The sequence below is a fragment of the Thalassophryne amazonica genome, chromosome 14 (assembly GCF_902500255.1).
Source record: "Thalassophryne amazonica chromosome 14, fThaAma1.1, whole genome shotgun sequence".
Lineage (NCBI taxonomy): Eukaryota > Metazoa > Chordata > Actinopteri > Batrachoidiformes > Batrachoididae > Thalassophryne > Thalassophryne amazonica.
The window spans coordinates 76237326-76246803 of NC_047116.1; the positions used below are offsets into that span (position 1 = coordinate 76237326).

General features: G+C 41.7%; 1 protein-coding gene across 2 annotated transcripts in view; it reads right to left on the reverse strand.

Annotated features, from left to right (window-relative positions):
- kalrna (kalirin RhoGEF kinase a) overlaps positions 1-9478 on the reverse strand; it is a 609141-nt gene that overhangs the window by 206010 nt on the left and 393653 nt on the right. The window lies entirely within an intron of this gene.

Consider the following 9478-nt stretch of genomic DNA (forward strand, 5'->3'; position numbering starts at 1 on the left):
CAACCGACACAGATGTGAAAACCTCTCAACACCAAACATTTTACAGGTTTTGATTTTCAAACTGCATGAGTCAAAATAAAGGGACTCACTACATTGACTATTTTTCTCTGATCAAGACCTCTGTGTAAAATAATGTTTGAATGTCTACAAGGATGAAGGAGGCAAGTATTCCACCCCTCAAACATTAATGCACAAAAAAACACTTTCTTTACAAAACTGTGTTTGAATTACTCAACTTCTTCAGGACACAAAGAATGAAAAGTAAAAAAAAACCTACACTGCAGTTCTTGTTGCATCTTCCAACTTGAAAGTATTTTGTGCAACAGGTTTTACAGTGCCTGAAGGAGGACTAAAACCCAACAGCTGACTGAGTAAAGTTTGCAGTTTAGTGTTTGCAGAATTAAATAATCTGCAGGAACACAGGATGAGCAGTCATGTGGTTGATTCATAACTTCTGATGCTTTCTTTTTACTGGAAATACCAAACAGCATACACATACAGAGCAAAGACTGAATTGAACAGAATCACAGCTGGGTGTGTGTGTGTGTGTGTGTGTGTGTGTGTGTGTGTGTGTGTGTGTGTGTGTGTGTGTGTGTGTGTGTGTGTGTGTGTGTGTGTGTGTGATTTAAAAAGCAGCAAAAAACAAAACACAGGGCCACATTTTTCAACTGGTGCAAAACAACGCACATCACAGTACAAGTGTCATTGTGTCAATATCAGCATCCTTTTCATGTCCAGCACCCACGGTGTGTAACTGTGGTGAGGTCACATCTTTTGATGCTGCAGGGATGCTCAAAAATGCTTAAATGTTTAACAAGGTCAAAACTGTTTCACACTAGATATTTTTACTTCCAGTTTGCTTGGCTTAATAGTCATCTTGACAAACCTGTGGGTGTTTAAGTAAGATTAGTTGTGTCTTCCTTGATCAGTGAGGGTAGCCTGTTAGCAATAGTCCGTATTAACTCAAAGTAGTCTCACCCGGCAGTGGTTAAAATTAAAAGTTAACTAGGATGTTGACCTGTGGGGAATCACGGGTTCCAGATGTGGTCATTTGTAGTATGTACGAGGACAGCTGACCTTTGGTGAAAATCAGTTTACAGTTATGATATATTTTCTAAGTATCAACAGAAAATTTTCTTGGGTTTTCTGGAAGTCTTTATTGAAGGTTTAATCTATTTTCAGTTGTCTTCAATTTTCTAACATGAATTTTTGTTGTCAATAAGCTTTTCTGAAGGTGCTTAACCAGTCCAATATTCTATGTAAAGAAATTATGAATAACTAAAGTTTTATATTTGCATTGTGATAATAATAATAATAATAATACATTTTATTTGTAATGCACTTTACATTTGACACCAAATCCCAAAGTGCTACAGTATAAAACAGAAGAACACAGAAAACTATAAATCAATATAAAAGCAATAAAACAGTAACAATAAAATCAAAATAAGAACAATAAAACAGCAGCAGTTATTTAGCTAAAAGCCAGAGTAAAAAGGTAGGTTTTGAGTCCTTTTTTAAAAGCATCCACGGTCTGTGGAGCCCTGAGGTGGTCTGGGAGGGTGTTCCATAGACAGGGAGCAGCCACTGAGAAGGCCCTGTCACCCATGGTCTTGAACCGTGTCCTGGGCACGGCTCGACAGTGCTGTTGGCCTGTCCGGGTCCTAGTGGAAGCGTGTGGTGTGAGCAGTTCAGTGAGGTAAGGGGGGGCCACACCGTGAAGACAGTGATGAGTGTGCAGGAGGACTTTGTATTAAATACGGCAGTGAATGGGGAGCCATGGAGGGAGTGAAGAATGGGGGTGATGTGCTTGTGGCTGCGCACCCTCATCAGGACCCTGGCAGCACTGTTTTGAACATACTGGAGCTTTTGATTGCTCCTGCCAGAGATCCCGATGAGGATCACATTACAGTAATCCAGCCTGGAGGAGACAAAGGCATGGACGAGCTTCTCTGCAGCAGGGAGGGAAAGAGAAGAACGAAGTTTGGAGATATTACGGAGGTGAAAGAAGGCAATTTTACAGATGGAGGTGACATGATTGTAAAAGCAGAGGTGGGGGTCAAATTTGACCCCCAGGTTTATCACAGAGGGAGAGAGGGGAATGTTGTGTCCAAAAAATGAAAGAGGTGATTGGGGAGGAGCGGAGTTGATGGGGGGGTACCAGTTTGGATGGCTTCTGTTTTGGAGCCATTTAGCTGCAGGAAGTTTTGACTCATCCACGCCTCTGTCTCCTCCAGGCAGGAGCTGAGGTGGGCGACTGTGACCGAGGGGGGACAAGAAGGAGAGATGGTGAGGTAGAGTTGTGTGTCGTCAGCATAGCAGTGAAAATTAATTCCATGCTTGCCGACGACACGACTGAGGGGAAGCATGTACAACCCCTGGCAATAATTATGGAATCACCGGCCTCGGAGGATGTTCATTCAGTTAATTTTGTAGAAAAAAAGCAGATCACAGACATGACACAAAACTAAAGTCATTTCAGATGGCAACTTTCTGGCTTCAAGAAACACTATAAGAAATCAGGAAAAATAATTGTGGCAGTCAGTAACGGTTACTTTTTTAGACCAAGCAGAGGGAAAAAAAAAATATGGACTCACTCAATTCTGAGGAATAAATTATGGAATCACCCTGTAAATTTTCATCCCCAAAACTAACACCTGCATCAAATCAGATCTGCTCGTTAGTCTGCATCTAAAAAGGAGTGATCACCTTGGAGAGCTGTTGCACCAAGTGGACTGACATGAATCATGGCTTCAATTAGAGAGATGTTAATTGAAACAAAGGAGAGGATTATCAAACTCTTAAAAGAGGGTAAATCATCACGCAATGTTGCAAAAGATGTTGGTTGTTCACAGTCAGCTGTGTCTAAACTCTGGACAAAATACAAACAACATGGGAAGGTTGTTAAAGGCAAACATACTGGTAGACCAAGGAAGACATCAAAGCGTCAAGACAGAAAAAGCAATATGTCTCAAAAATCGAAAATGCACAACAAAACAAATGAGGAACGAATGGGAGGAAACTGGAGTCAACGTCTGTGACCAAACTGTAAGAAATCGCCTAAAGGAAATGGGATTTACATACAGAAAAGCTAAATGAAAGCCATCATTAATGTTGTGTGGGCCGCCAGAAGAGGAGGTACTGCTGGCCCACCACCAGAGGGCGCAGCCGCCTCACAGGAGCAGCCAGGGTGACAGCTGTCACGCATCACCTGCAACAGCTGTTACCAATCATCTGATCAGCAGGGGTACATCAGCAGGACGACGTCTCCACCTCTTTGCCGAGATATCGTTCTACCTGGAAGGTAACATTCTCAGCTAACTGTGTGACAGTAACCTTTTGTGACTTTTGTGCGTTGTATAACAGACTCCTTTTCCAACGAGAGGTGGAGGTAGTTTTCCTGCCGTGCGGATTGCTGGGTGCAAACGCGCCCACATTTAATTGTTTCTTTGTTCCTCGCCAGCAGTACCAGGTCCGACACGCGGAGGCAGTGGCCACCTGGGAATTCGGGACTTGGCGGCTCCAGTATTCCCGGGGTCTGGTGGCGGAGGAAATCGTGTGGTTCCGGTTCTGCTTTGGACAGACGTCTCCTATCTTCGAGCCTGCCCACACGACACCTTTTGTGATTTGGCTTTTTGTCCATTGTTGTAATCTGTTGTATTTGTTGTGCCCATTCACAACAGTAAAGTGTTGTTATTTGACTTCCTCCATTGTCCGTTCATTTGCGCCCCCTGTTGTGGGTCCGTGTACCTACACTTTCCCAACAATTAACACCTAAACAGAAAAAAACAATGGGCTAAGGAAAAGCAATCGTGTACTGTGGATGACTGGATGAAACTCATATTCAGTGATGAATCTCAAATCTGCATTGGGCAAGGTGATGATGCTGGAACTTTTGTTTGGTGCCGTTCCAATGAGATTTATAAAGATGACTGCCTGAAGAGAACATGTAAATTTCCACAGTCATTGATGATATGGGGCTGCATGTCAGGTAAAGGCACTGGGGAGATGGCTGTCATTACATCATCAATAAATGCACAAGTTTACGTTGATATTTTGGACGCTTTTCTTATCCCATCAATTGAAAGGATGTTTGGGGATGATGAAATCATTTTTCAAGATGATAATGTATCTTGTCATAGAGCAAAAACTGTGAAAACATTCCTTGCAAAAAGACACATAGGGTCTATGTCATGGCCTGCAAATAGTCCGGATCTTAATCCAATTGAAAGTCTTTGGTGGAAGTTGAAGAAAATGGTCCATGACAAGGCTCCAACCTGCAAAGCTTATCTGGCAACAGCAATCAGAGAAAGTTGGAGCCAGACTGATGAAGAGTACTGTTTGTCACTCATTAAGTCCATGCCTCAGAGACTGCAAGCTGTTATAAAAGCCAGAGGTGGTGCAACAAAATACTAGTGATGTGTTGGAGCATTCTTTTGTTTTTCATGATTCCATAATTTTTCCTCAGAATTGAGTGATTCCATTATTTTTTCCCTCTGCTTGGTCTAAAAAAGTAACCGTTACTGACTGCCACAATTTTTTTTCCTGATTTCTTATAGTGTTTCTTAAAGCCAGAAAGTTGCCATTTGAAATGACTTTAGTTTTGTGTCATATCTGTGATCTGCTTTTTTCTACAAAATTAAACAACTGAATGAACATCCTCCGAGGCACGCACGCCCACACACACACGCACGCACACACACGCACACACACACACACACACACACACACCACTTGCCTTTTATTATATAGATTTCTGCCCAAAGGTTTATCTTAGCTCCGCGATCTTGGTAGAGATGGCTCATTTTTGATGGCCAGGGATTGCAGCTTGGTTTTCTGTACCCTTAAGTCGTACAGAAAAAATGTCAAGAAAGGTCAACTTCAGTTTGTACAGGGGACAAAAATTAAAGTTGCTTAAATTTTAGCAAAAAGTTACGCAAACTAATGGTTGAACTAAAAGGGTTTTTAAAAGGGAACAATTTGCACCTTCTGTTATTATATGCTTAGTTTATCACATTACCGGATAACATACATCATACAACCCAATGAACGCTGACCTTTTTTGACCGTTGCATTGAAGACCAAGCACTCAACATACTGTCAAAACTATTCCATTTAGATATATTATTATTTATGAAAAATTATGTGCTGTGTAAATAGTAAAGTGGATTTGGACATGCCCCAAATTCGCTTCTGCTATGCACACCGTGCACCATATATATAGCAATTCAGGGCCCTTAATGTGCCCACGTACATCAAACACATTTGTACAAAATTGTAAAATCCATTGACCATCATTGCCTTAACAAGCCACTTACAGGAAAATCAGAAAACCATTTTAGGACACAAACCCATCGTGCTGGTATTACTCCCCTTTGACAGTCAACAGAGGAGGGCATCACTTGACAAAATTGCATTTTCCAATCATCTCAGTCAAGCCGTTGCTTTCTCAGCATTTATGGAACTACCTCAAGAAAGAGTGGCCTGCAATAGTTTCATAATGAACCAAGAATAATACTTCTCACAACATCTCTATTGTCGTATTACTTTAAATCATCTCACTCTCAGTGAGTCAGCACCCTGCGTTAGGGGTGGTCCTCTACAGCAGTGGTTTTCAAACTGTGAGGCATGCTCCCCCTGGGGAGCACCAGAGTTCTTTAAGTGGGTGCGGGGGATGGGTATAATGAACCGGTTCTTTTCGAGAATCATTAAAAAATGATTTGACCCACCGACATCAATAGCCTTTTTGCTTAATGAGTCCTCCTTATTGGTCCTTCATAGCGGCTGCTGTTTTTGAGGGCGTTTGTCGGGAAAATAATCATTTCTTTACATTGATTGCAGACCCTGCAGCCTGTAATCAACTGCTTCTGTAACGGCTCTGCTTTGAAGCTTGAAACGACGAAGCAGTGCTACAAATCCGCTGCTTCCTTGGTTCATTGCTTCTCCACTTTTCAGAAGTGACAAGTCCCCTTCTAATGGCCCACTCACACAGCACACGGCGATTCCTGAACGAAGGGAAAAAGTAAAAAACGTCACAATTCGTTGAGAAAAGATGGACGAAAGAGCTTTTATCACCGAACAGTCTGCGAAGCAAGAGCGCAAAAGGGACGAAAGAAGAAATTAACAAAACTGAAGCTCACGATCTCGACGAAACGCGCCTGGAGCCACAGCTGCAGCAGTGTGTGTCTGCATCTCTGCGTTCCAGGACTCAGCACTGGGACGGAGCTCATAGCGCCTGAGTCCTGGAGAAACTGCAAACAGAAGCTGTGAAGATCTGTGCACATGGTGGACCACCTGCTCTGGTTTCTCATCCAGAACAAAAGAGGGATCATCTCCATCATTATCAGAATCCACACTGTCTGACGACACGCTGCGCGCTCCGTCTTCCTCCAATTTAAAAAAAAAAAAAGTGCTGTGGTCACTGCTGTATCGCAGTATTATGTTCTATGCCATACATATTTATTTATTTATTTATTTATAACAGAAAACAGTCAAAAGGAAGAATAAATATAAATCTAAGTGTAAAGATGATTGAATATATCAGAGCAGTAAATTAATCAGTGCGTGAACGCGTACATTGACTCACATGTGCAGTTATTCCACCAGCTGATCACTGATCCACAACGTGAATTCTGCCTTCAGAACAGCTCTTTATATAATCATTTTGATTCAACTACCTGTTGCCACATGTACATAGGGACTGGATTGTCATTCCTACACTCATATTGTTATATTTAATACAAAATAATAAGCGCACGCAGGAGCTCCTGCTGCCGTTGATGCTGCATTCAAGTACCGTCGGAAATTACACAAATTTTTTGTTGTTTCAAATTTAACAGTTGCTTGTGGCAAAATAATTAAATCACACAAAAGATTAATTCTGGCCTATGTAATTCTGGCCCATTGAAGCTCCCCCCCCACCCACACACACACACAGATAAAAAAATCCAAGCAAGCAGGCTGAGTTTGCCCTGTAGTTTCCAACGGTACATGAAGCAGCAGCCTCCGTGCTCACAAACCAGCTTCTGCGCTGTGTGAAAATGTTCAGCTGCTCCAACGAAGTCAAATTAAACAATAACATGAGAAAAACTAAACAAACGATTAAAAACGTCAAGAACGACAGCAAAACAAGACACAGACGAATTGAGGCTTTCGTTGCCCTTCGTTCAAATTTTTCAACAGTTTAAAAATCCTGACGTAGCTGCAGGAACGAGGCTGCGCGAAGGTTAAACAATGTCAACGACAGTCAACGAAAGTCCAGATTTCTTGTTTCGTCAGGGCCTCCTCACCCTTCGTTAAGTGCCGTGTGACTGGGCCTTTAACCCCTCTCAAAGCCATTTAAAAATGTCAATCCTGAGTCACTTTTGTGCAGACTAAAGTCACTACTCTTGTCTAGCTGCAGGCAAGAAACCAGAATCGTCCTCCATTCCATTGGCACAGCTCCAAACACTGCGCCGCTCCCTGCCGAGTCAAGTTAGAGTCTGTCTGGAATTAATAAGTTCAAAGCAAAACACTGTTTTAAATCAAATGACACCTCTTTCCAAACGTTGGAACACAGACAACAAACTAAAACACTTTTTTCCCTCCCAAAATGAGACGTCCTGCGTTCCTTATGAATGACATCAATGTTGACTTACAGGGCAGCCGGCTGCAAGAGCTCAGCTCAGAGGTATGGAGTTAGATTCATGCCATTAATGTCCGAAAGGAAATGCTTTTGAGAAAAACTACAGATTTTGTTTATTTTATTTATGTGCAGAGATCAAGGATCCAGTGACCAATTTCATATTTATTTACTTTAAGACTCAATAAAATATTATTGACACAGAAAACCTGCAAACCCTACTTTTAATACACAGAAAATTTTCAGGAGGTATTGATAAGGGAACTGATAAGGAATCTGATCGATAAGTGGAATCGATAATGGCATCGATAGATAAAATCTTATCAATACCCATCCCTTATTATTTATGTTAAAATGTGTTAGTTAGGCCAGAGACATTTAAAAACACACAGAGATGTTTAAATGTTTTAAAAAAAACTCACTCTCCTACACTTTGAAAACCCCTGCTCTACAGTATACCAAAATAAAAAATGTGACTTTCTTAAGGTGCTTCTTGACAAAATTATTCATCTTGATGAGAAAATGTTTGTGCGAAATTTTATTTTGATATGAGTATTCTAACCACTACCGCACGCTGGGTGGAAATTGCAATAGTTGAGCATATTAGCACAAACCAGCAAGAGTAATGTAGCTGTTCACAAATGAACTTCAAATTGAAACAACAATCCTTTTTCCTTTAACTGCCCATACAGGAGAGATTAAAAAAAAAGTATTCGCTGTGTTGCAGTTGTGAATCTCGCGCCATCTCACGGACCGTGCCTCCCGTGAGAGGTCAGTTTCAGCAGAGTTCTGGTTCAGGGCACAATGTAAACAAACCTCATGAAGTATGGACAACAAGACAACAAGACAACATCAAGCACAGCAGAAGTCCATCACAGGTGCTACACCTCCTCTAGATAACCCTCTCAACTTGGGAAAACATATCATCATCATAATCGCCCATGAACTCGCTGGATTAACGCCATCCACATCTTCGCTAGCCATTGTTTACATGCCTTGTGAGACGCCGAAACTCTGCTGGCACCGTGGTGCATTCTGGGAAGTGCAGGGTGCCGTGAGGGGGATTATAAGAAATGTTAAAGTACTGAATTACATGTCACTGTCCATCTATTTGGTGAAAACAGTCATGGGGAGTGGTGTTTGGTTCCGATTTTCTTCGCCTTTGGGAACTGACGTCAATGCCACTCAACAACTTGCAGCAGGTATTGGTGCTGCTGTTCGACCTTCGTTAGGATCTGACTGTAATCCTGGATAAATGCAACTCCTTGCTCAGCAAAATCATTTACAGTAGCAATGTTATCCAGGACCTGCTGTGACGACTCAAATGATGAGTACAGCGCTCCCCTCACACCAGGACCATACTGACAAACAGTCTCTCAAAGAAGTTCCTCTCAGCACAAGTCCATCACTCAGATCACTTTTTGCTCAGACTCGCAGACTGAGTGTTTTGCTTTTTTAAAAAAAAGAGGCATCACACCAAAACATGGAAGAGTGCAGAAATGTGTGTCACTGCACAGGAGCTTATTTATACACAGCAGTTTACTATAGAAATTCCTTACAAATGTTTTTTTTTTTTTTTACCTCCGAAATTAATTTCTGATTAATCTACATTTAGAAGTTAAAAAAAACACCAAAGAAGGCCCTTTATAAGCCTATAAAGCAAAAGCTTCAGCGGGGTCGAAGCCAATGCAGTCCCCGGACCCTCGGCTTCTTAAAGTGATTTTTCCATCCCATTACTCTAAGAAAAAATCTTGCTGAGAACCCTGAGAATTATACATAACCTGCTCCTCTTCAGAACTTAGTCCAGTTAACATCTCAGGTGACAAACAGAAGTACACGCTCCATCACCAGGGGGCA